We start from the raw sequence: 27,760 nt of genomic DNA, 5'->3' as shown, positions 1-27,760 counted from the left end.
AAATTTTGTGATTGGATGAAACCTTTATTCTTGCAAATCCCTTTGACTGATGCTATTAAATTGCCTCCTTATTCAAAGTATATGAAAGATATTGTCTCTAACAAAAGTAAAATTCCTAATGAGGAGATTTCCACTATGCTTGCTAATTACTCTTTCAATGGGAAAGTTCCAAAGAAGTTGGGCGACCCAGGTATACCGACTATTCCTTGTTCTATTAAGAATAATTATGTTAGAACTGCTCTATGTGATTTGGGAGCCGGTGTTAGTGTTATGCCTTTTTCTTTTTACAAGAGACTTTATTTAGATAAGTTGATACCTACTGATATATCTTTGCAAATGGCTAATAAATCTACTGCTATTCCTGTTGGTATATGTGAGGATGTTCCTGTTCAAGTTACTAATAACTGCTTGATATTAACTGATTTTGTTGTGTTGGAAATGCATGAAGATGATAATATGTCTATTATTCTTGGGAGACCTTTTCTTAACACCGCATGGGCTGTTATTGATTTCAATAAAGGAAAAGTTACTTTCAATGTCGATGATAAGGAGCATACCGTTTATTTTCCCAAGAGGATTGATAAAGTATGTGGAGTTAATACCATTTCTAATGTGAGAACTATCAAAGTTGGAGCTATTGATTGTCCTATATATGAGCCTAAAGAAGGATATCAAAATCTTATGATTGGATCCATATCAATACAATTCAAGGTAACATGATTGATTTGAGGTTTATTTCTTCTTATGCTATGTAAAATTTATTTGGTGGCAAGACTTGATCAACCTTGTTAACAAATACTTTTTATATGCATAGAGGAGGTAAACAACATCTCTTTCTTCCTCCACTGTAGAACTTTTGTTTGCAAAGTTCTTTAGTCAATTAGAGATTTCAAAATCTTTTTCTGCGGCCAGCAAGGGGGGCGCACCACCCTGTAGTGTGGGCCCCTCTTTGCCCCACTACTTCATCTCTTCCTCCCACTCTCTTCTCTCTCCTGAAAAAACCAGCACCAGCTTTCTCTCACTCGTGTTTCTGCTCAAGAGCTCAAGATTTCTCGATCTCTTTGCTCAGCCCAGATTTCTGTCTGAAATTTGGCACATTTGCTCTCCGGTATGTGACTCCTCCGATTATCCAAGTAGAATTTTGTTTGGTTGAGTATATCTTGAATATTTTGCTGCTGTAGGTAACATGTTTAGTGAGCTTGCATGCTTGTTCTAAGTTGTAGAAACTAGTTTTGATGCATGATTAGTACTCTAGCAAGTTCCTATAGTAGTTCCCCTCAATTATATGTCACCAAATCAAATTTTATATTGTTTGTTGAAAAATTTCAGAAAAGGAAGATGGATAATTATAACTTTGGAGAAGTGTTTGAAAGAGAGTCAACAAGCACGAGAAGGCCCTCTAGGACCGCCACTCGATTCAGGCGATCCTATAATGAGGACGTCATCGCGCCAAGTGATACGCGTACAGCACGCGTCCGTTGGGAACCCCAAGAGGAAGGTGTGATGCGTACAGCGGCAAGTTTTCCCTCAGTAAGAAACCAAGGTTTATCGAACCAGTAGGAGCCAAGAAGCACGTTGAAGGTTGATGGCGGTGAGATGTAGTGCGGCGCAACACCAGGGATTCTGGCGCCAACGTGGAACCTGCACAACACAACCAAAGTACTTTGCCCCAACGAAACAGTGAGGTTGTCAATCTCACCGGCTTGCTGTAACAAAGGATTAGATGTATAGTGCGGATGATGATTGTTTGCAGAGAACAGTAGAACAAGTATTGCAGTAGATTGTATTCAATGTAAAAGAATGGACCGGGGTCCACAGTTCACTAGTGGTGTCTCTCCCATAAGATAAATAGCATGTTGGGTGAACAAATTACAGTTGGGCAATTGAAAAATAGAGAGAGCATGACCATGCACATACATGATATGATGAATATAGTGAGATTTAATTGGGCATTACGACGAAGTACATAGACCGCTATCCAGCATGCATCTATGCCTAAAAAGTCCACCTTCAGGTTATCATCCGAACCCCTTCCAGTATTAAGTTGCAAACAACAGACAATTGCATTAAGTATGGTGCGTAATGTAATCAATAACTACATCCTCGGACATAGCATCAATGTTTTATCCCTAGTGGCAACAACACATCCATAACCTTAGAGGTTTCTCTCACTCCCCCAGATTCACGGAGACATGAACCCACTATCGAGCATAAATACTCCCTCTTGGAGTTACAAGCATCAACTTGGCCAAAGCATCTACTAGTAACGGAGAGCATGCAAGATCATAAACAACACATAGATAGATTGATAATCAACATAACATAGTATTCACTATTCATCGGATACCAACAAACACAACATATAGCATTACAGATAGATGATCTTGATCATGTTAGGCAGCTCACAAGATCCGACAATGAAGCATAATGAGGAGAAGACAACCATCTAGCTACTGCTATGGACCCATAGTCCAGGGGTGAACTACTCACTCATCACTCCGGAGGCGACCATGGCGGTGTAGAGTCCTCCGGGAGATGAATCCCCTCTCCGGCAGGGTGCCGGAGGCGATCTCCTGAATCCCCTGAGATGGGATTGGCGGCGGCGGCGTCTCTGGAAGGTTTTCCGTATCGTGGCTCTCGGTACTGGGGGTTTCGCGACGAAGGCTATTTGTAGGCGGAAGGGCAGGTCAGGGGGCCGCACGAGGGCCCCACACAGTAGGTCGGCGCGGCCAAGGGCTGGGCCGCGCCGCCCTAGTGTGTCGCCAGCTCGTGGCCCCACTTCGTTAGTCCTCCGGTCTTCTGGAAGCTTCGTGTGAAAATAGGCCCCTGGGCGTCGATTTCGTCCAATTCTGAGAATATTTCCTTACTAGGATTTCTGAAACCAAAAACAGCAGAAAACAGCAACTGGCTCTTCGGCATCTCGTTAATAGGTTAGTTCCAGAAAATGCATAAATATGACATATAGTATGCATAAAACATGTAGATATCATCAATAATGTGGCATGGAACATAAGAAATTATCGATACGTCGGAGACATATCAGCATCCCCAAGCTTAGTTTCTGCTCGTCCCGAGCAGGTAAACGATAACAAAGATAATTTCTGGAGTGACATGCCATCATAACCTTGATCATACTATTGTAAGCATATGTAATGAATGCAGCGATCCAAACAATGTAAATGACAAGAGTAAACAACTGAATCATATAGCAAATACTTTTCATGAATAGTACTTCAAGACAAGCATCAATAAGTCTTGCATAAGAGTTAACTCATAAAGCAATAATTCAAAGTAAAGATATTGAAGCAACACAAAGGAAGATTAAGTTTCAGCGGTTTCTTTCAACTTATAACATGTATATCTCATGAATAGTTGTCAATGCAAAGTAATATAACAAGTGCAATATGCAAGTATGTAGGAATCAATGCACAGTTCACACAAGTGTTTGCTTCTTGAGGTGGAGAGAGATAGGTGAACTGACTCAACATAAAAGTAAAAGAAAGGTCCTTCAAAGAGGAAAGCATCGATTGCTATATTTGTGCTAGAGCTTTGGTTTTGAAAACAAGAAACAATTTTGTCAACGGTAGTAATAAAGCATATGTGTTATGTAAATTATATCCTACAAGTTGCAAGCCTCATGCATAGTATACTAATAGTGCCCGCACCTTGTCCTAATTAGCTCGGATTACCGGGATTATCATCGCAATGCACATGTTTTAACCAAGTGTCACAAAGGGGTACCTCTATGCCGCCTGTACAAAGGTCTAAGGAGAAAGCTCGCATTGGATTTCTCGCTATTGATTATTCTCAACTTAGACATCCATACCGGGACAACATAGACAACAGATAATGGACTCCTCTTTAATGCATAAGCATGTTACAACAATTAATTTTCTCATATGAGATTGAGGATATATGTCCAAAACTGAAACTTCCACCATGATTCATGGCTTTAGTTAGCGGCCCAATGTTCTTCTCTAACATTATGCATGCTCTAACCATTAAATAAGTGGTAAATCGCCCTTACTTCAGACAAGACGGACATGCATAGCAACTCACATGATATTCAACAAAGAGTAGTTGATGGCGTCCCCAGGAACATGGTTATCGCACAACAAGCAACTTAATAAGAGATAAAGTGCATAAGTACATATTCAATACCACAATAGTTTTTAAGCTATTTGTCCCCTGAGCTATATATTGTAAAGGTAGAGGATAGAAATTTAAAGGTAGCACTCAAGCAATTTACTTTGGAATGGCGGAGAAATAGCATGTAGTAGGTAGGTATGGTGGACACAAATGGCATAGTGGTTGGCTCAAGGATTTTGGATGCATGAGAAGTATTCCCTCTCGATACAAGGTTTAGGCAAGCAAGGTTATTTGAAACAAACACAAGGATGAAGCGGTGCAGCAAAACTCACATAAAAGACATATTGTAAACATTATAAGACTCTACACCGTCTTCCTTGTTGTTCAAACTCAATACTAGAAATTATCTAGACTTTAGAGAGACCAATTATGCAAACCAAATTTTAGCAAGCTCTATGTATTTCTTCATTAATAGGTGCAAAGTATATGATGCAAGAGCTTAAACATGAGCACAACAATTGCCAAGTATCACATTATCCAAGACATTTTAGCAATTACTACATGTATCATTTTCCAATTCCAACCATATAACAAATTGACGAAGAAGAAACTTCGCCATGAATACTATGAGTAAAGCCTAAGGACATATTTGTCCATATGCAACAGCGGAGCGTGTCTCTCTCCCACACAACGAATGCTAGGATCCATTTTATTCAAACAAAAACAAAAAACAAAAACAAACTGACGCTCCAAGCAAAGCACATAAGATGTGATGGAATAAAAATATAGTTTCAGGGGAGGAACCTGATAATGTTGTCGATGAAGAAGGGGATGCCTTGGGCATCCCCAAGCTTAGACGCTTGAGTCTTCTTAAAATATACAGGGGTGAACCACCGGGGCATCCCCAAGCTTAGAGCTTTCACTCTCCTTGATCATATTGTATCATCTCCCTCTCTTGATCCTTGAAAACATCCTCCACACCAAACTCAAAACAACTCATTAGAGGGTTAGTGCACAATCAAAATTTACATGTTCAGAGGTGACATAATCATTCTTAACACTTCTGGACATTGCACAAAGCTACTGAAAGTCAATGGAATCGAAAAATCCATCAAGCATAGCAAAACAGGCAATGCGAAATAAAAGGCAGAATCTGTCAAAACAGAACAGTTCGTAAAGATGAATTTTATTGAGGCACCAGACTTGCTCAAATGAAAATGCTCAAATTGAATGAAAGTTGCGTACATATCTGAGGATCACTCACGTAAATTGGCATAATTTTCTGAGTTACCTACAGAGAATTAGGCCCAGATTCGTTACAGCAAAGAAATCTGTTTCTGCACAGTAATCCAAATCTAGTATGAACCTTACTATCAACGACTTTACTTGGCACAATTATGAACAAAACTAAGATAAGGAGAGGTTGCTACAGTGGTAAACAACTTCCGAGACTCAAATATAAAATAAAATTACTGTAGTAAAAACATGGGTTGTCTCCCATAAGCGCTTTTCTTTAACGCCTTTCAGCTAGGCGCAGAAAGTGTGTATCAAGTATTATCAAGAGACGGTGCATCTACAGCGGGGTGTGGAGTTTTCTCAACCATGCATAGTATATTGGATACATAAGTTTCAGCGGCTCCCTTTTCATTAGTCTTGGGCTTGCTACTCTCATCAAACAAATTTTCAGGAACAAGCCAAGCATAGTTATTTTCTAGTGCCTCATGCATTGCTAGGAGCTTACATGGTATTGGTGCTTTAATCTCCCCACCATTATTAACATTATTAGTATACTTAATTCTATCCATATCCATCTTTTCAAGTGTTTTTTTAAAATCGGTGATCATGCCAAGCCTATCATGCTTACTAAAAACTTTTCTAGCTTCTTTAGCTATATCCGCAAATTCTCTTACTAAGACTTTTAGAACAAAATCTCTCTTCTCTCCCCTCTCCATATCAGAAAGTGTAAGAAACATGTGTTGTATCATGGGGTTGAGACTAATAAATCTAGCTTCCATCATGCGTACCAAACAAACAGAGGCATCTTCATAAGTAGGGACAGCTTTTGCAAAGGGTATATTTTTAAGATCTTCATGCATACTAACATGGGTGAAAAATTCTTCTATATTATCTCTCCCAATTATAGACCCTTGTCCCACAGGTATATCTTTTACAGTAAAATTAAAAGGAAACATGTTGAAATAAGTAAATGCAAGTAACTAATTTTTTTGTGTTTTTAATATGGCAAACAAGATAGCAAATAAAGTAAAACTAGCAACTAATTTTTTTTTGTATTTTGATTTAGTGCAGCAAACAAAGTAGTAAATAAAATAAAGCAAGACAAAAACAAAGTAAAGAGATTGGATTGTGGAGGCTCCACTTGCAGCGTGTCTTGATCTCCCCGGCAACGGCGCCAGAAAAAGAGCTTGATATGCGTACAGCACGCGTCCGTTGGGAACCCCAAGAGGAAGGTGTGATGCGTACAGCGGCAAGTTTTCCCTCAGTAAGAAACCAAGGTTTATCGAACCAGTAGGAGCCAAGAAGCACGTTGAAGGTTGATGGCGGCGAGATGTAGTGCGGCGCAACACCAGGGATTCCGGCGCCAACGTGGAACCTGCACAACACAACCAAAGAACTTTGCCCCAACGAAACAGTGAGGTTGTCAATCTCACCGGCTTGCTGTAACAAAGGATTAGATGTATAGTGTGGATGATGATTGTTTGCAGAGAACAGTAGAACAAGTATTGCAGTAGATTGTATTCAATGTAAAAGAATGGACCGGGGTCCACAGTTCACTAGTGGTGTCTCTCCCATAAGATGAATAGCATGTTGGGTGAACAAATTACAGTTGGGCAATTGACAAATAGAGAGGGCATGACCATGCACATACATGATATGATAAGTATAGTGAGATTTAATTGGGCATTACGACAAAGTACATAGACCGCTATCCAGCATGCATCTATGCCTAAAAAGTCCACCTTCAGGTTATCATCCGAACCCCTTCCAGTATTAAGTTGCAAACAACAGACAATTGCATTAAGTATGGTGCGTAATGTAATCAATAACTACATCCTCGAACATAGCATCAATGTTTTATCCCTAGTGGCAACAGCACATCCATAACCTTAGAGGTTTCTCTCACTCCCCCAGATTCACGGAGACATGAACCCACTATCGAGCATAAATACTCCCTCTTGGAGTTACAAGCATCAACTTGGCCAAAGCATCTACTAGTAACGGAGAGCATGCAAGATCATAAACAACACATAGATAGATTGATAATCAACATAACATAGTATTCACTATTCATCGGATCCCAACAAACACAACATATAGCATTACAGATAGATGATCTTGATCATGTTAGGCAGCTCACAAGATCCGACAATGAAGCATAATGAGGAGAAGACAACCATCTAGCTACTGCTATGGACCCATAGTCCAGGGGTGAACTACTCACTCATCACTCCGGAGGCGACCATGGCGGTGTAGAGTCCTCCGGGAGATGAATCCCCTCTCCGGCAGGGTGCCGGAGGCGATCTCCTGAATCCCCCGAGATGGGATTGGCGGCGGCGGCGTCTCTGGAAGGTTTTCCGTATCATGGCTCTCGGTACTGGGGGTTTCGCGACGAAGGCTATTTGTAGGCGGAAGGGCAGGTCAAGGGGCGCACGAGGGCCCCACACAGTAGGTCGGCGCGGCCAAGGGCTGGGCCGCGCCGCCCTAGTGTGTCACCAGCTCGTGGCCCCACTTCGTTAGTCCTCCGGTCTTCTGGAAGCTTCGTGTGAAAATAGGCCCCTGGGCGTTGATTTCGTCCAATTCCGAGAATATTTCCTTACTAGGATTTCTGAAACCAAAAACAGCAGAAAACAGCAACTGGCTCTTCGGCATCTCGTTAATAGGTTAGTTCCAGAAAATGCATAAATATGACATAAAGTATGCATAAAACATGTAGATATCATCAATAATGTGGCATGGAACATAAGAAATTATCGATACGTCGGAGACGTATCACCAAGCTTCGAACCCGAAGAGGACAATGGAGTCCCTAACGCTTCATATTTCCCATGTTATGACTTTTTGAACAATGCAGGGTTGCTGAATGATTTCTTGACCCTCGTTGGTAAGGCGGGCTTAACCGCCTATATGGAAGATGAGAGGGAGCAATACCACATGCTCACTAAAATCTTTGTTGAAAGCTTCAAGTTCAACAACAAGCACTATCACCCGACAGTTACATTCAAGATCTATGGTAATCCTGTTACTATGAGGTTGGAAGATTTTTGTATTGCATTGGATATTGCCCCTGTAGGTACAGCGAAGAGGATCGAGGACAATCCCAGGGCTTTGCTTGAGCTCTATCGAGAGATCACCAATGATGATTGCCGCACCATTCAGCGTGGCAAGATAAGAAACATCCAACTCCCCGCCATTAAGTATTTTGCTTATTACCTTGCTACTAGCATTCTTGGTAGGGAGAACACTAGCAATATTTCTAGCTATCACCTTGCTTTCTTAATTGCTGCACTCACTGAAGATACACCTTATCATCTTGGTGCTCTTGTTGCTCGCCGCTTGTCTAGCAGGGGGCCTATTTTTGGAGGAATTATTGCATCGCGCATTTTAGCATATCTAGATCTTCCTCTTGACCCTACTGACGTGAAATTAACTCCTATAAGGCTTGATATTGCTGCTATGAAGAGTCATCAATTTGTTACAGCTGACTCTAGGCTAGATAATATGGTCTATAGAATGTTGTTTTCTGACGGGGATGAGAGGGAAATCCCTTTGCCGCAGCAAGATTTGTTCAGTATTGACAGGAAACCATGGTCGCGCTCTAAGGAGGAGGTGGATGAGCAATTGAAGATACAGGGCTTCCACCAGCAGCATGACTCCGAGGACGCCGAGCCCTCCTACGACTACACCGTCACGTATCCGGGTGCTTCTTCCAGCACATACCCGGAATATGATCCATCTTCGTCGTACTACGGAGGTGCTACCTCATGGGCACCATGGGATTGAACTCCACTTAGGCCAAAAGTCTAAGCTTGGGGGGGAGGTATACCGGCATCACTCATTCTTTGCATATTATGGTTGCTGGATACTTGTATATACTTGTTTAGCTTCTTTGAGTGGTTTTCTAATAAGAGGGAGATGATATTTGGGGAAGTGCTGCCTGAAAACAGATTCTGGACTGATAACAAAAAAAATTCTCAAAAACAGCTAGAACGTTATTTTGCGAAGCCAATTTTTGAGCATGTTCCCCAGGTTGTTATCTAACTTTCATTAGTTGAACACTTTTCGAGCTGGGCAGCGGAAGAATTTCTTAAAAATCGATTACTGTACTGCTGTCAAGTTTGATGAATTCTTGCTGCTTTGTGTTTATGTGACTCTTCTAGTTTTCATTTTCTTGTTTTTGCTTTTTTTCTTTCCTAAAACACAAAAATACCAAAAATATTTCTGTTGTTTCTCTTCACCATTTGCTTATTTTGGTTTCTTGCTTTTATTTTGCTTTATTTGCTATCGTTGGTTTCCTATAAGAAAATCCAAAATTTTTTTGCTTTGTTTGCTTGTTTCCTTTTGTTCTTGTTTCCAATTCGAAAACACCAAAAATATTTGCTGTTCTTCTTTGGTTTTGTAAAGTTCATTATGAGTTCAATGGTCTTCGGTGGCTGGAGCGTGGTTTTCATCCCATATTATTCAAGCTACACAAGTGAAAGGCAATAATGACGATCTACGACAATTCGACTGTGGTGAGAGGCTGGTATGAACTCTATTTGTTTTCATTTTTGTACATATACTCATCCATGTGAGCATTCTTAGTTGGTTCATGTGAGGTATATGTCATTTAAGAAATTCTAGTAGTTCATGATCTCTCATGCTTAGCTCCAATTTATTAATATGAGTAGCATGTCATGGATGTTTGCTTGCATTGTTTTATTCATAAATAGGTATGCCATTGTGGTATCCTCCTCTGAATAATTCATTCGAATCGACTTGGCACGTGCTCGCGCATGCATATGACTGAACAAAAGTCAATTAAGCCTTGATGATTTACTTTGCCTCAGAGTTCTTGTATCACTTTTATGCCTCCGTTAATTTATTTTGCCGCAAGCATGATTATGACAGTGACTGTTCTCTTGATTGTCGCTCCCCAGTCTATTGCTAGCCTTCACTTGTACTGAGCGGGAATGCTGCTCGTGCTTCGAAACCCCTGAAAACCAAGTTATTCCAAAGTGTCCACCATAAATACCTATGCATGGCATTTCAAACCATTCCAAGTAAATTCTCATGCGCTACCTTTAAACCTTCAAAATGCTTCTCAATTTGTGTTAATGTTTTATAGCTCATGAGGAAGTATGTGGTGTTTATCTTTCAACCTTGTCATTTACTTTTGACAGACTTGCATAATAAGAGCTAACAACGGGGTGCCCAGCGCCAATTAATAACTTCATTAATAATTCTCTTCACACGTTTTGCTCCGATTCATCAGTAAGCAACTTAATTTTGCAAATAGACACTCCTCCATGGTATGAGATTGATGGAAGGCACCCGAGGATTCGGTTAGCCATGGCTTGTGTAAGGAAAGGTTGGGGGGAGTGTCACCCATAATAAAACTAAAGTACGTGTGTAAACAAAAGAGAAGAGGGATGATCTACCTTGCTGGTAGAAATAACGTCCTTCATGGGAGCCGCTCTTGGAAGTCTGGTTGGCGAGGTAGTTGGTGTACCCATTACCATTCGTTGACAACAACAAACACCTCTCAAAATAATTTTACTCATGTTTTAAAAATGAAAAGCTCTAGCGCATGTTAATCCCTGCTTCCCTCTGCGAAGGGTCAATCTTTTACTTTCATGTTGTGTCACCATCCTTTCTTTGAGTACTTTCTTGAGAGCACAACTGTCATTATTAGTATAATATGCTTGTCCCAAAATATGATTGACTATGGTATAACTTTGATGCTTTTATCTTTGACAATCTCTATTTCTAGTCTTTCTATGAACTTCAGAGGTGCCTGGGCATTTATGTTTTGCTGTTCAAATTCGGGCAAGCGAGATACCACTTTATCATATCCTTTTATGAACATTGCAATCCTGCTTATAGACATGATTCATGATGCTTATTATTAATTCTTGGTACCTTTCCATGATTGACATAGCTATTAGATGATCTTATTTGCATGTATCTTATTATGAACTGCTTAAGTGCTAGCCCATATCATGAGAATATTTACATCATATGAGCAAATGTGTTCGTGAAAGTTCTTTTATCGCACTCAATTGTTAACTGAATTGCTTGAGGACAAGCAATAAGCTAAGCTTGGGGGGAGTTGATACGTCCAAAACGTATCTACTTTCCCGAACACTTTTGCTATTGTTTTGCCTCTAATTTGTGTATTTTGGATACAACTAACACGGACTAACGCTGTTTTCAGCAGAATTGCTCTGGTGTCTCGTTTTTGTGCAGAAAAACAACTTTCAGGAAAATCCCCGGAATTTATGTCGAATGTCTTATTTTTCCAGAAGAATTACGGAGCCAGAAGGGCAAGCCAGGTGGAGGCCCGAGGCCCCCACACACTAGGCCGGCGCGGCCCAGGAGGGGGGCGCGCCGCCCTACTGTGTGGCCGCCTCGGCTGGCCTCCGATGCCCTCCTCTAGACTACTTAAGGGGTTTCGACCTAAAAAACACGAAGGGAAGTCGAAGTCGCCAGAAACCCTCCAGAACGCCGCCACATCGCGAAACTCCGTCTCGGGACTAGAAACTCCGTTCTGGCACTCCGCCGGGACGGGGAATTGGAGGAGATCATCGCCATCATCACCACCGACGCCTCTCCATCGACCAACAATGTTTCCCCCATCCATGTGTGAGTAATTCCCCCGCTGTAGGCTGAAGGGGATGGTAGGGATAGGATGAGATTGGTCATGTAATAGCATAAGATTGTTAGGGCATAGTGCCTAGTGTCCGTAATTGGTACTTTGATGATATTGTTGCAACTTGTTATGCTTAATGCTTGTCACTAGGGCCCGAGTGCCATGATTTCAGATCTGAACATGTTATTGTTTCATGATGATATGCATTGTTTTATGATCTTACCTGCAAGTTGTATACACATGTCGCTGTCCGGAACCCGAGGCCCCAAAGTGACAGAAATTGGGACAACCGGAGGGGAAGGCGGTGATGTGAGGATCACATGTGTTCACGGAGTGTTAATGCTTTGCTCCGGTACTTTATTAAAAGGAGTACCTTAATATCCAGTAGATTCCCTAGAGGCCCGGCTGCCACCGGCTGGTAGGACAAAAGATGTTGTGCAAGTTTCTCATTGCGAGCATGTACGACTATATATGGAACACATGCCTATGGATTGCATAGTACTTGGACACCGTTTTATTATTATCTGCAAATGCCCTGCTTTGATTGTTACATGAGTTTCTCTCATCCATGCAACGCCCGTCATCCATCCCTGTGCCTACAGTATAGGGGATCACTTGTGGGTTATCACGCACGTAGCCGCCGACCACAAAGCGGTAGATTGCAATCTTCTAATCCCCAATGGAACAGCAGATCACACAAACTTTCAGTAGCATAAAACTCCAGATCGCAACGAATTGGAGAGTTGGGGAACAATAGTTTTGCTTAGCAAACAACTATGAACTAGGGTTTATCTTAAACGTGGTCTCAAGCAGCTAGGGGGTCGTCCAAGGCACTTATATAAGCATCCGGGACGAGTTCTGGTCGAAAGATACAAGTAAAACCGACCCAGAATAGATCTGGTCGAGACAGACTCGGACAAATCCGGTCTGGAATATGGTCAACCGGGCCAGGGACCGGGCCGGCCGGCGTGGCATCCGGTCAACCGGGTGGCAAACCGGAAAGTTCGCAAAACTTCGTCCGGTTTGGCCCCGGTACGATGCATCCGGTTGCCGCCCGGTCAACCGGGCCAGGGACCGGGCTGGCCGGTCTGGAGGCCGGTCTAACCGGGCGCTGGGCTGGCCTGGACGTCGACTTCTCCTCTCGCGCATGCCTCCCGCTCCTCCCTCGCGCGTCCATGAGATATCTTCATGTCCAGCTCCATGTCCAGCTTCACGTCCATCTTGACGTCCGTCTTCATGTCCAGCTGCTCCTCTACTCCTCGTGAGATGCTCGTCTCCTCTTGATACCTGATGATACATAAGTAATAGGACTTAGGCAGTATAAAGTTCTCATCAATCAAAGTATCGTTTAGAAACAAGTTCACATGTTGTTTAAGTAGCTTCGCACGAGCCCTTGTAATTGGTCCAATCCGAACTTCATTGGACTTGAGCTTCACAGCAGGTTCATCTTCATTTATCAATGACGGAGGTAGTGGTGTAGTAGGGATGTCCTCATCATCTCCCCCCCTTCAAAAGGCGTCGACCTCGACGCTCTAAGGTCTTCTCCGTCATATGGTGTCAAATCAGCAACATTGAAAGAATTACTGACACCAAACTCATCAACTGGAAGATCTATCGAGTATGCATTATCATTGATCTTAGCAAGCACTTTGTAAGGACCAGCACCACGAGGCTTCAACTTAGACTTCCGCGGCTTCGGGAACCTATCCTTGCGAAAATGTACCCAGACCATATCACCAGGCTTGAACAACATCTCTTTGCGCTTCTTGTTCATCCTTGCAGCATTGCTCTTGCCTTTCTTCTCTATCAACTCTTTAGTCTTCACATGGATTTTTCGCACAAAATCTGCCCTCTTGGATGCCTCCAGATTAACTCTCATGTATAGGCAAAGGCAACAAGTCAAGTGGAGTAATGGGTTTGAAACCATACACCACCTCAAAAGGACATAGCTTCGTGGTAGAATGGACCGCCCTGTTGTAAGCAAACTCTACATGCGGCAAACACTCTTCCCACTCCTTCAGGTTCTTCTTGATCACGGTAATGACCGCAAGCTTGAAGGATAACTTTGAGTTTAGCCATCCTGATGTATGGTTTGACCATGGACAACATGGGTCAATGGAATGGATCTTGGGTTAAAGGTCAGCATCATGTACTGAGGTTCAAAAGAACCCAGCACAATTCGGGACCTTCGGTTCAAGTCCAAGGATTAAAACATGGAGAAAGGAGTAATTACTATCTGAGTAACACATAGGACACTACGAGGTAGTAATCACGGTGTAACTTTCAAGAAACCATACTAGCTTCAGAAGTATCCAGGAAAAAGGAAAGGAGGCATCCAAGGTGAAAAGAAACCTCGAAGCCTAGAACAAAATAATGTGAAACCCACAAAGTAGAGAGATCGGGATGGAAAGAAATATCTTGATTGAAACAAAATAAAGGGAGAACAAAGAACACACAAGACTCTAGAAAACTCAACTCTAGGTCAACTGGTTAAGGAACGACCTGCCCTTGAGGCACCTAAGTTTTGAAACACCGGAAGAGATGGTAAAACTTTCAAATCAACACGGGGTAAGGTGTGACTGTGAATTAGAGCGATACCAGATAAGGAGAAAAAGAATCCTAATCAGATTTTCGCAAATACTTTTAGCTTTCAAATAGTTTTCACAAACACTAGACTCAACATCGACCAATAAAAAGGGTTTCCTACAGGCAGTCCTGCTCTGATAAGAAAACCCAGATCTGCATCTAGCATAAGCCTAACCTAGATCTTTAGGGCCTACAGGGTGAGAATCGGTAACACAACAGTGACTCTACGACTCAAGAAGTAATACAAGCTCATAACTGAGTAAAGAACCAAAGTATTACAAGCAGAGGTCACTGACCTGACATTTCATCAATCAACAGAAGTGAAGTTATGCTATTCTAAATAGCAAGATAGCAAAAGGCCTAAGAGGCCATAAGCATAACGGCGACGTCCCAGCCCATAGATTCCAGTCTGCCACCTGGGAATCCCAAGCTACTCGTCGATGTCGACCTAGAAACCTTCATTTGTTGGAGCGACTTCGTCCGAAACAAAGCATGCAAAGCTGAGTACAGGGACTCAGCAAGACTTAGTACAACCTTTTAGCAAAGCTGGTATGCGAGGCTTTATGTGGAGCTTATTTTGCGGAAAGCCAGTTTTCCTTTGTAAACAAGAGGGAGCAGGAGCTCGTCTATTCAGATCATTTTCAAAAGGGGATAAGAGAGCGATATCACTAGCTCTACTGATCATCATATTGAATCCACCGAGATCTTCATCATATACTGAACCTATCACCTAGGATCACCCCCTCGACACCCTGAAAGGGATCCATATCACACATTGATTCCAAGTTTTACGATTAGGTTCATGTTGTCTATGATCATAGAATCCATCACCAAGTCGTCTGTAACCGTGGACACGACTTTTCGAAAAGATTTACCCTGCAGGGGTGTACAACTTTACCCACACGCGTCGACCGACTCTTAGCGCCGTCATGTACACGCTTCCTTGGCGTGCCGGTAGAGGGTGGTCGACCAAAACCTTTCCCTTGCTTCGCCTATTCCATGAGTCAATCTAACTGGGGAACTCCGTCATCGTAGGTAGCCATTCTCCGAGGCGGTCCCGGTCATTGTGTGCAGGGGATCCAGTTCAATGCCTCCAGCATCCTTCACCCTAGCCACATCCCTGTATGATGCACCTTTGAAAACCTTTTCCACGCCTTCGCCATGCAGAATGCCAAATGGAACTCGCAAACTAATTGACTCATGGGTAAGCTAGGAAAGTTCGGGCCAAGGGGTTCCCATGGGCCCCGTGTGGTTGTACGCTCAGTCTTGGTTCCGAAGGTGAGAACCTCAGGTCCTAGTATCGGCGAGAACGAGTCAAATCACCACATCCCCATGTGGCGGCCCATCCAAGCCTTTAACAAGTTTATTATCATCACTGATCTTACCACATCATCCTGTCTTACTTGGTTCATTCGCAGCTCTGATTCATCAACCGGATGGATCAGAATTCGTCAACTAAGCATGGCTAAGCATATTCGATATAATAGCTCTAGCGATGCACACATAGCTCAAACCTAGTCTTGCTAGGAGCAGAGGATCGGAGTATTTAGGCTACAACGATGGTAAATGCAACACACATAGGATAACTATATCTGCCGATAAAACATATTGGAAAGCGTATGCAATATGTAGGAACCAGAAGTAAAAGCATTTCGAAATCATAATGTGAACCAGGCTAGGGCTTGCCTTTGTCCCTGACAAACCAATGTGGATCTTCGATGATCCCATGCTTGACTTGTTTGTCGGTGGACAAACATTGACCTTCGGTGTTGTCGATCATCATCGTCTCGGCATGTGCTCTATCGATCGCGAAGAAGCAAACACCAGAAAGATAGAACAACAATCAACACATGGAATCGATGCAATGCGCATACAATAATGATGATATGACATGTTAATTAGGTATTGAGATGAACCCTAATACTGAAGAACATTTTAAATGAAGCTGGAACGACTAGGGTTAGCAGTTCCGAACACTCCATAGGGGTTCATTTAGTTCTTCTAAAACAACTAGGGTTCAAGTTGTTTAACAATGCATGATTTTGATCCCAAAATGTAGATCTCATTTTTCTGAAAACTTTGATATATTATACATATTTTTCTGATTTAAAATGAATAAGTTATGAATTTTACAAGTTTTGTTCATTTTAAATCATTTCTGGAAATTCCTGGAAAATAATAAAACTCTGACAAGCTGGACCCACTGTCAGGGTTTTATTCTTTTATTAAACATTTACGAAATGAATAAATATCTGACAAGGGGCCCCACCTGTCATGGATTTATTAATTTCAGAAAATAATAAAATAAAAAGAGAAAAGGGGCGGGCCCCACGGCGGTCAACCACCGGTGGTCAACTCCGGCAGGCCGCGCCGGTGACCATAGCGCGGCGGCGCTGTGGCGCGTCCCTGGACGCGCGGAAGGGCGCGTTAGACGCGCGGCGACGCGGGGAGCTGGACGGTGGCGGCGCCGTGACCACTTGGTCGCCGGAGCATGGCCGGCGACGAGGCCAAGCGGTGGCCGGGGCAGGCGTAAGTGGCGGCGGAGCTACAGAGGGGTAGGGGCAAAACCGAGGGCACCAGGAGGTGCAGAACCTCACCGTGATGCTGATGGTGGCGACGGCGAGGTCGGGGGAGGCTTGCAGCGCCGACGTTGAGCCGGTGGCCGGCGGCCGGACGCGGAGAAGAAGGCGCGGCGGCAGCGATTCACGGTGTCCCGCATCAATTCCTTCGACGAGGAGGGTCCTGGAGGTGAGGCGGAGCCTATGGGCTACTCGAGGGAGCTCGGGGGTGGCCGTAGCGGCGAGGGACGGTGATGGCCGGGGCTAGGGTTTGCGGGAGCTCGCGCGGAAGAGAGCCAGAGAGAGGGGAAGAAGAAGTGGCGTGCTAAGGTTGCTTGGCGGCGGCGCAGGGGGTACGTGTAGGCGCCGGCGAGCGGCGGCGTTGATCTTGGCGCAGGGGAGCGACGAGAGGAGGCCACCGAGGTGCTTCCTCCATCGTGAGGTTGGGGATGATGGGGTATTTTGCAAATACCCCCCTAGGGGTGGGGTTGGGCCAAAAGAGGTGGAGCTGGGCCGGCCTACTGGGTTGTGCAAAGAGAGGGGAAAGGGGGAAATTGGGCTGCTGGCCCAGGGGAGAGAGAGAGGAGAGTTCTCTCTCCTTTTTTTTCAACAAAAACTGTTTTTTCTTTATTTTGTTTCAAACTTCTTTTGCTATTTGAAATTGTTTTGGATTTTCAAACTTTCTAAACTTTTCAAATATCACATGGACTTATTAAAAGAGAAGTGCCATGTAGGTTTGGTTTGAACAATTTAAACATAAGGAGCATTTGAGTTTGAGAGGGAGATTTGCATAACATTAGGGTTTTCAAAACAATTCATTGATGCAAATTTTCTTAGGAAAATTATGATGCAAATGATGCACAATCAACCCTAATTAGGTTTTATTAAAACAGGGATGTTACATGGTAATTGGTATATGGTCTTGAATAATTTGATACTTGGCAATTGTTTTGAGCTCTCAAATAGATCATGTTTAATCTCTTGCATCATGTAGTTTAAAGAACTACTGTAGAGCTTGTTGAAATTTGGTTTGCATGATTGGTCTCTCTAAAGTCTAGATATTTTCTGGTAAAAGTGTTTGAACAACAAGGGGACAGTGTAGAGTCTTATAATGCTTGCAATATGTTCTTATGTAAGTTTTGTTGTACCGGTTCATACTTTTGTTTGCTTCAAACAACCTTGCTAGCCAAAGCCTTGTACTGAGAGGGAATGCTTCTCGTGCATCCAAAACCTTGAGCCAAAACTTATGCCATTTGTGTCCACCATAACTACCTACTATGTGGTATTTCTCTGCCATTCCAAAGTAAATTGCTTGCGTGCTACCTTTAAAATTTCATTCCTTGTCTTTGCAATACATAGCTCATGGGAAAGTAGCTTTAAAACTATTGTGGTAAAGAATATGTCGCTTATGAATCTTATTTCTTATAAGTTGCTTGTTGAGCGGTAACCATGTTTCTGGGGACGCCATTAACTGTTACACTTTTGTTGAATATCATGTGAGTTCCTATGCATGTTCGTCTTGTCTGAAGTATGGGTGATTTGCCATGAGTTGAATGGTTTGAGTATGCATATTGTTAGAGAAGAACATTGGGCCGCCAACCAAAGCCATGTATCATGGTGGAAGTTTCAGCTTGGACATTAATCCTCAATCTCTTATGAGAATATTATCTGTTGTTGAATGCTTAAGCATTAAAGAGGAGTCCATTATCTGTTTTCTATGTTGTCCCGGTATGGATGTCCTCAAGTTGAGATCTATCAAAATCGAGAAATCAAATGCGATTTATCTCCTTGGACCTTTGTACATGTGGCATAGAGGTACCCCTTTGTGACACTTGGTTGAAACATATGTAATGCAATGATAATCCATGGAAATCTGAGCTAATTAGGACAAGGTGCGAGCACTATTGGTATTCAATGCATGAGGCTTGTTATAGGATGTTTTATGCATAACACATATGAATTATTACTACCGTTGACAAAATTGTTTCCATGTTTTCAAAATAAAAAGCTCTAGCACATAAGTAATCCCTGCTTCCCTCTGCGAATGGCCTTTCTTTTACTTTATGTTGAGTCAGTTTACCTACTTCTTTCTATCTTAGAAGCAAACACTTGTGTCAATTGTGTGTATTGATTCTTACATACTTGCTTATTTGCATTCATCATATTACTTTGTGTTGACAATTATCCATGAGATATACATGTTGAAGTTGAAAGCAACTGCTGAAACTTATATCTTCCTTTGTATTGCTTCAAAACCTTCTATTAAGAATCTATTGCTTTATGAGTTAACTCTTATGCAAGACTTATTGATGCTTGTCTTGAAAGTACTATTCATGAAAAGTCTTTGCTATATGATTCAGTTGTTTAGTCATTATTTTTACCATTGCTTTGAATCACTTCATTCATCTCATATACTTTACAATAGTATTGATCAAGATTATGATAGTAGCATGTCACTTCAGAAATTATCCTTGTTATCGTTTACCTACTCGAGGGCGAGTAGGAACTAAGCTTGGGGATGCTTGATACGTCTCAAACGTATCTATAATTTCTTATGTTCCATGCTAGTTTTATGACAATACTCACATGTTTTATATACACTTTATATCATTTTGATGCATTTTCCGGCACTAACCTATTAACAAGATGCCGAAGTGCCAGTTCCTGTTTTCTGCTTTTTTTGGTTTCAGAAATCCTACACAGGAAATATTCTCGGAATTGGACAAAACAAAAGCCCACGGTCTTATTTTCCACGGAGCCTTCCAGAAGTCCGAAGAGGAGACGAAGAGGGGCGACGAGGCGGCCACACCCTAGGGGGGCGCGACCCCACCCTTGGCCGCGCCGCCCTATGGGGTGGGCCCCTCGAGCGTCCCCCGACTCTGCCCCTTCGCCTATTTATTCTCTCTGTCGCGAAAACCCTAGTACCGAGAGCCACGATACGAGAAAAGTTACTGTGACGCCGCCGCCAATCCCATATCGGGGGATTCAGGAGATCGCCTCCGGCACCCTGCCGGAGAGGGGAATCATCACCGGAGGACTCTACATCACCATGCCCGCCTCCGGACTGATGCGTGACTAGTTCATCCTTGGACTATGGGTCCATAGCAGTAGCTAGATGGTTGTCTTCTCCTCTTGTGCTATCATGTTTAGATCTTGTGAGCTGCCTATCATGATCAAGATCATCTATTTGTAATGCTACATGTTGTGTTTGTTGGGATCCGATGAATATGGAATACTATGTCAAGTTGATTATTGATCTATCATATATGTGTTGTTTATGATCTTGCATGCTCTCCGTTGCTAGTAGAGGCTCCGGCCAAGTTGATACTTGTAACTCCAAGAGGGAGTATTTATGCTCGATAGTGGGTTCATGCCTCCATTGAATCTGGGACAGTGACAGAAAGTTCTAAGGTTATGGATGTGCTGTTGCCACTAGCGATAAAACAACAATGCTTTGTTTAAGGATATTTGTATGATTTACATTAAGCACAGTACTTAATGCAATTGTCTGTTGTTTGCAACTTAATACTGGAAGGGGTGCGGATGCTAACCCGAAGGTGGACTTTTTAGGCATAGATGCATGCTGGATAGCGGTCTATGTTCTTTGTCGTAATGCCCTAAGTAAATCTCATATTAGTCATCATGATATGTATGTGCATTGTTATGCCCTCTCTATTTGTCAATTGCCCAACTGTAATTTGTTCACCCAACATGCTATTTATCTTATTGGAGAGACACCACTAGTGAACTGTGGACCCCGGTCCATTCTCTTACATCTGAAATACAATCTAGTGCAATCATTGTTCTGTGTTGTTCTTTGCAAACAAACATCATTCTCCACACCATACGTTTAATCCTTTGTTTACAGCAAGCCGGTAAGATTGACAACCTCACTGTTAAGTTGGGGCAAAGTATTTTGATTGTGTTGTGCAGGTTCCACGTTGTCGCCGGAATCCCTGCTGTTGCGCCGCACTACACTCCTTCACCAACAACCTTCACGTGGCCTTCATCTCCTACTGGTTCGATAACCTTGGTTTCTTACTGAGGGAAAACTTGCTGTTGTATGCATCACACCTTCCTCTTGGGGTTCCCAACGGACGTGTGCTTCACGCGTTATCACCGACCGGCACTGCCGGTCCTTTCCCAGCGGCACTGCCGGTGCATCATCATTGGTACTGCCGCCAGCCATCGAGCCCGCCCAAGTTCGCCTCCACGCGCGTTGACCATCTGCGGCCGGCCGCCGCCTCCATTCCCAGCTCGAGCAGCACACCAAGCGCACACGCACAGGCCGCCGCACGCCATCCACGCCCAGCCCATCCGCTCGCACCAGGCCCGCCTCCTCGCTCTGCATCCCGCCAAGCAAGCCACCGCGCCCTCCGCTCCAATCGCGCCTGCAGCACCGCGCGCGCCCGCATCGATCAAGGCTGCCTCCGCTGCTCCAAGCTGTCGCCGGACAACAAGTCAACCGCCTTCCGCAAAACCGCCCATCCGCGCAAACAGCAGCCCAACTCTGCCTCAGCTCGATCAGTTCCTCGCTGCTGCCGGCCAAGCTGCTAGTCACCCGCGCGCGCCACAATCTCACGCAAACAGCAGCTCCACACGCGCAAGCCTTCATCCATCAGCTCAACTCCGTGCAAATACCCAACTCGACCGGCAGTGCCGCCAGATCGACCCCGGCAGTGCCGGTGACAACACCACGGCAGTGCCGCTCGATGCACACCGGTGATGTCTACGGGAGCTTCTATTCTTGTAGGCAGTGTTGGGCCTCCAAGAGCAGAGGTTTGTAGAACAGCAGCAAGTTTCCCTTAAGTGGATCACCCAAGGTTTATCGATCTCAGGGAGGAAGAGGTCAAAGATATCCCTCTCATGCAACCATGCAACCACAAAGCAAGAAGTCTCTTGTGTCCCCATCACACCTAATAGGTGCACTAGTTCGGCGAAGAGATAGTGAAATACAGGTGGTATGAATAAATATGAGCAGTAGTAACGGCACCAGAAAAGTGCTTTGCTGTCCAGGACTGGCGTGTGGTTGACGGTGGTAATATTGCAGACAGTACAAATGCAGTAAAATAGTAAACAAGCAGCGATAGCAGTATTTAGGAACAAGGCCTAGGGATCATACTTTCACTAGTGGACACTCTCAACATTGATCACATAACAGAATAAATAGATAGATGCTAGACTCTAGACCCTCTTGTTGGATGATGAACACCACTAATTGTGTAGGATTACACGAACCCTCAATGCCGGAGTTAACAAGCTCCACAATATTCGATATTCATGTTTAAATAACCTTAGAGTGCAAGATAGATCAACATAACCAAATAGATCACATCAATACCATCATAGTAATAGTTAACTTCATAATCTACAAGAGATCACAATCATAAACTACGCCAAGTACTACATGATGCACACACTACCACCTTTACACCATGCAGGAGGAATAGAGTACTTTAATAACATCACTAGAGTAGCACATAGATGAATTGTGATACAAAACTCATATGAATCTCAATCATGTAAGGCAGCTCATGAGATCATTGTATTGAAGTACATAGGAGAGAGATTAACCACATAGCTACCGGTACAGCCCCGAGCCTCGATGGAGAACTACTCCCTCCTCATGGGAGACATCAGCGTTGATGATGATGGCGGTGGTGTCGATGGAGAAGCCTTCCGGGGGCACTTCCCCATCCCGACGGCGTGCCGGAACAGAGACTCCTGTCCCCCAGATCTTGGCTTCGCGATGGCGGCGGCTCTGGAAGGTTTCTCGTACCGTGGCTTTTCCGTCTCGAGGTTTTAGGTCGAGGACCTTTATATAGGTGAAGAGGCGGAGTCGGAGGGTCGAAGAGGCGGTGAGAGGGTAAGGCGGCGCGGCCAGGGCCTGGGCCGCGCCGGCCTACCTCCTGGGCCCACCAGGGCTCCCCTCTGGCGACTCTCGGGTGTTCTGGAAGCTTCGTGGAAAAATAGGATGTCAAGGCGTTGATTTCGTCCGATTCCGAGAATATTTCCTTACTAGGATTTCTGAAACCAAAAACAGCAGAGACAAAGAATCGGCCCTTCGGCATCTCGTCAATAGGTTAGTTCCGGAAAACGCATAAATATGACATAAAGTGTGCATAAAACATGTAGATATCATCAATAATGTGGCATGGAACATAAGAAATTATCGATACGTCGGAGACGTCTCAGCATCCCCAAGCTTAGTTTCTGCTCATCCCGAGCAGGTAAACGATAACAAAGATAATTTCTGGAGTGACATGCCATCATAATCTTGATCATACTATTGTAAGCACATGTAATGAATGCAGCGATCAAAGCAATGGTAAATGACATGAGTAAACAAATGAATCATATAGCAAAGACTTTTCATGAATAGTACTTTCAAGACAAGCATCAATAAGTCTTGCATAAGAGTTAACTCATAAAGCAATAATTCAAAGTAAAGGTATTGAAGCAACACAAAGGAAGATTAAGTTTCAGCGGTTGCTTTCAACTTGTAACATGTATAATCTCATGGATATTGTCAATATAGAGTAATATAACAAATGCAATATGCAAGTATGTAGGAATCAATGCACAGTTCACACAAGTGTTTGTTTCTTGAGGTGGAGAGAAATAGGTGAACTGACTCAATGTAACATCCCAAAATTTTCCTAATTTTGGAATGTTAAAACTAACAAATTAAGTTGATTGAATTTTTTGACTTTGATTGGAATTATGAATGAAAAGAATTTTTGATGACTTGTTTGAATTTTATTTTCCAACCTTGTTTTAATTGTCTTCTCAAGTTTATATGAGTGGATTAACATGACTACCCAAGTTGTTCAATTTTAGTGACATATAAAATCTTCATCCAACCATACTTGAATTATTAATGAGAGGGAATAAAATGACTTCCCAAATTATGGTGGATTAATGCTTGATATGCCCATTTGATTATTATTTGAGTTCTTGGATCCTTCCAAATATTTTCCAATGTTTCAAGAGAGGAAATAATATGACATTTCCAATTAAAAGTAAATTTTTGGAGAAGATTTTGTTCGGTGTTATCTGCATCTAAGTAACATTCTGTATTTTGGGAAAATCAAGAGAGATGATAATATGACTTCATCATGAGTAATGTTGGATTTTTCATTATATTTTAAATCTCATTCAAAAATGACTTATTTTATATTTCGTGTATGTTGAATTGATTGAGTGATTGAAACTAAAACTCCCCTAAATTATTAAAAAAAAATGCACAAGTAGCTATATAGCCAAAGTGTATAAAAATATTTTTTTGCATATTTTATTTCAGGCGGAAAAGGGATTTCCCCATCCAATTTACATGTTTTGGTTTTGAGATTTAATTGAATAGTTATCTCTAGAGTTTTTCCTAAAAAAAAAATAGAAATAAAAACAAAAAAAGGAAATGGAAGAGATAAAGTGCACGTACCTGAACTGAACGGCCAGGCCAACCACGCCCATATACACGAGCGGCCGTGCACATCGCTCCAGGCTCCAACCAATTGATAGCCTCAAGTTCAATTTTTTTTTTATTACATGGACCCACCTGTCATCATCTTCCTGGAGACCATCTCCTATACGAGAGTTCATCCTGTAACTAATCAATCCCGGCAAGACATCTTGATTCGGCCGATTTCGTTGCCCCTACTTCACGAAAACCCCTCTATATAATCCCCCGCAGCAACCTCTCTCGGTTTTTCGAAAAAGCACAAACTCTAAACCACCCGAGAGCTCAAACCGATCTCGCCGGAGTTCCGCCGTCGCGAACTCGAAGACGAGGTTTCAGGACTCCTCGCCTCGCCCTTCTCTGTCTAAGATTCGCAGATTGCTCGACCTCATTCTCCTAATCTTTTTCCCCTTCCGCAGAACCACGAGAACACGCAGGCGAGACCACCGAACTTCGGCCGGACTTCGCAGCTTCCAGCTGGGAATAACAGCCGCTCAGGACCAAGCCGACGGACGCCGTTGACGCCCTTGACACTGTGAGGTAGAGGGGGAACCCGTCAACCACTTCGTCAAGCCGGAGGAGCACCAGAATACCGTCTCCGTCCGCACCCGAGTTTGGCGCCACCGTCTCCTTCCTCGTCGCTGATCACGCGCGGGTGCTGTAAGTCTCACAATCGTTAGGCTAATTTACTTGTTGTTCTGAGCCGTTAGATCTAAATCCAAGGATTCATGTTAGGCCAATTACTGAACCGGTATCAGTGCATGGTTCGATCGATCCATCACAGAGCTAGCTCCTTCTTTGGTCAAAACTTCAAAAATTTGTATCTTTAAATCTAGAGCTTTGTTCTAGATTTTGTTTTTTTGCGTTGAATTCGTAATCAAATCCTCTACCCACTGATACTAGTTTTGCAAATTATAGAAGTTTTGAGTTTAGCTAAAAATTGAGTTTAGTGTATTAGCACGTTATTTCCTGTTGTTACGTGTGGCCGACGCCAAACCAAGCTGAAGCCGAGCAAGTTGAAGCCCAAGCCAAAGCCGAGGAGCGCCACAACCGTTAGATCAAGATCGGATATTCCGAGACGCGCCACGTCCGTGCGTAAAAACAACGAAATCTGAATACTTCCGAAAATCATAATTAAATAACCGTAACTCCTTTTTAATCCATTCTTTTTGTGTTAGTTTCAGAATTACATTATCTACACCTTGAAGCTGGAATTTTCGAATTATAAGTAACTAATTTTCACGTTTGTAATATTGAATCTTAAACCTCAATTTGAACATATTTGGAGTTATATAAATCCTATTAAATTAATTCCTATTCGCAAATTGATCCTTATGACCATATCTAACATTTGTACTAAACATAACTATTGTACCACGAAATAAATATGTTATTTAATATTATTTTGCATTTTCCTTTGTTTTACATTATTATGTGTTTTGTTGGCTCTTTATTTGCAATGGTTGTTTATTGCTTGTATTTTTTCTATGCGTTAGATTTATTCGGAGTGCGAGAGAAAGTTCACAAGGAAGAAATCATCATGAAATTATACTAAGGCAAGTTACACCTTTGTTTATATGTTTGTCCCAAGTTTTCTACTATGCATGTCTTTTTCCTTCAAATGATTTGTATGCATGTGTAGGATGTTTTGGTAGATTTTACTTGGTAAATATTTTACAAGTTTGTGTGCTATTTTGTAGATTGCCATGAGTAGAAGTATTACTTAGAAATATTTCCACTAGATATGATGGCCATAGGAATCCCTAAATTTTTCTAAGTGCTATGCCTATGCTACGCAAATATCAAAAGGGGTTCGAAACAAGAAAATTTTCTAAGTACTTGAGCTCTGTTTATGAGCGCAACTTTTCTCCCAAAATCCTCCTTCAAAATAAAATTAAGTTTTCTTCTGGGCGGAATGGTTTTGACGGGACAACGAGTGTGAAGATTGGTGGAGGACTGCCGCCCAGGATCAAAGAAGTCTGCCATGTTCCAGATATCAGAAGCTTCCAGTGCAACCACAATACAATATGGGCTCTGTCTTGGCTAAGTACTTAGTGGGAAACCTCGCCTGGGTACCGCCATTGGGAGGAATTTTGGGCACGGGCGGATCCGGAAGGTAGAGGGGCTGCTAAGGAAAAGCTTCGTCGTGACCTCGTCCTGGCCTTAATGAAGATGAAGAATTTTGGCAAAAAGGCTTGGTTGTGAATTGTGGGTAAAGAGCGCAACCTCTCGAGAGTGTTAACCTGATCGATCAGCCGTGTCCACGGTAACAGGACAATTTGAGCATCTGAAGGATGGAGCCTCTGAAGGATTTCCTCTCTCTTTTTCAAAGGAATTTTCAAAACCATATGGCGTGTGTAATATCGTTCATAGGTGGGTTTTGGGGCCTTGGTGCGTAATATCCAAGTGCTCGGGACTTGGTGTGTAATATCCAAGTGTTTGGGACTTGGTGTGTCATATCCAAGTGTTAGGTTGATTTGGACACTTGGTGTGTAATATCCATGTGCTCCACTCGGCCAATATTACTTTATCAAAATTTTGCAAAGTAGGATAAAAGAATTTTATCTACTTCTTAAGAAAAAAATTGGCTTTACGCAAATAAAACCTCAAGCCTCCTCTTGTCTGCCTTGCATGTAGATGTAGTCAATTTTCCTCTTCTCGGTGTAATTTGTCATACATTCAAAGTATTGACCACTATCGTGGCTGCAACCTTTCATGTTGCAGGTTATTCGACGACTTGTGAGAATGCGTAGGTCGCGAGTCTACACTCAACCAGCCTGTGGCATTGATGGGACTCCAAGATGTTATTTCGTTTTCCGTTGTATTGAGCTAGCCTTTGGCTATGCAATTTGTAATATTTGTACTCTGGATTATTCAAATCATTTAATAAAGACTTGTGTTTTACATGATAAGTCATCGACTGTGAGTGCTTGCTAATGATCCAGGGACTAGCATGTTTAATCACAGGGACTTTGGATCCTACCAGATCCGAGGTCGTTACAGATGGTATCAGAGCACAAGTTGACTGTAGGACGTGACCCTAGCATTGGAAAACCTTAGGACTAATATAATTTCTAAGTAATTTATGAAATACTCAGTACTCATCTTCTATCTTGAAAGTGAACATTTTCTAATCCCTTCTCTTTTCAAAAGTAATAGTTGATCCATACCCACTTCAACAGACTTCTCAAGATGATATCT

At 42.8% G+C, this 27,760-nt stretch overlaps 1 long non-coding RNA gene across 1 annotated transcript; it reads left to right on the top strand.

Annotated features, from left to right (window-relative positions):
• Positions 1 to 24,615: 24,615 nt before the first annotated feature.
• Positions 24,616 to 27,470, top strand: LOC127295113 (uncharacterized). Its single transcript, XR_007847537.2, has 4 exons — positions 24,616 to 24,891; positions 24,979 to 25,219; positions 26,056 to 26,115; positions 27,284 to 27,470. It is a non-coding gene; the product is annotated as an uncharacterized lncRNA (long non-coding RNA).
• Positions 27,471 to 27,760: the final 290 nt, after the last annotated feature.

The sequence above is a fragment of the Lolium perenne genome, chromosome 4 (assembly GCF_019359855.2).
Source record: "Lolium perenne isolate Kyuss_39 chromosome 4, Kyuss_2.0, whole genome shotgun sequence".
Lineage (NCBI taxonomy): Eukaryota > Viridiplantae > Streptophyta > Magnoliopsida > Poales > Poaceae > Lolium > Lolium perenne.
This window is presented reverse-complemented; position numbering and strand designations above follow the sequence as displayed.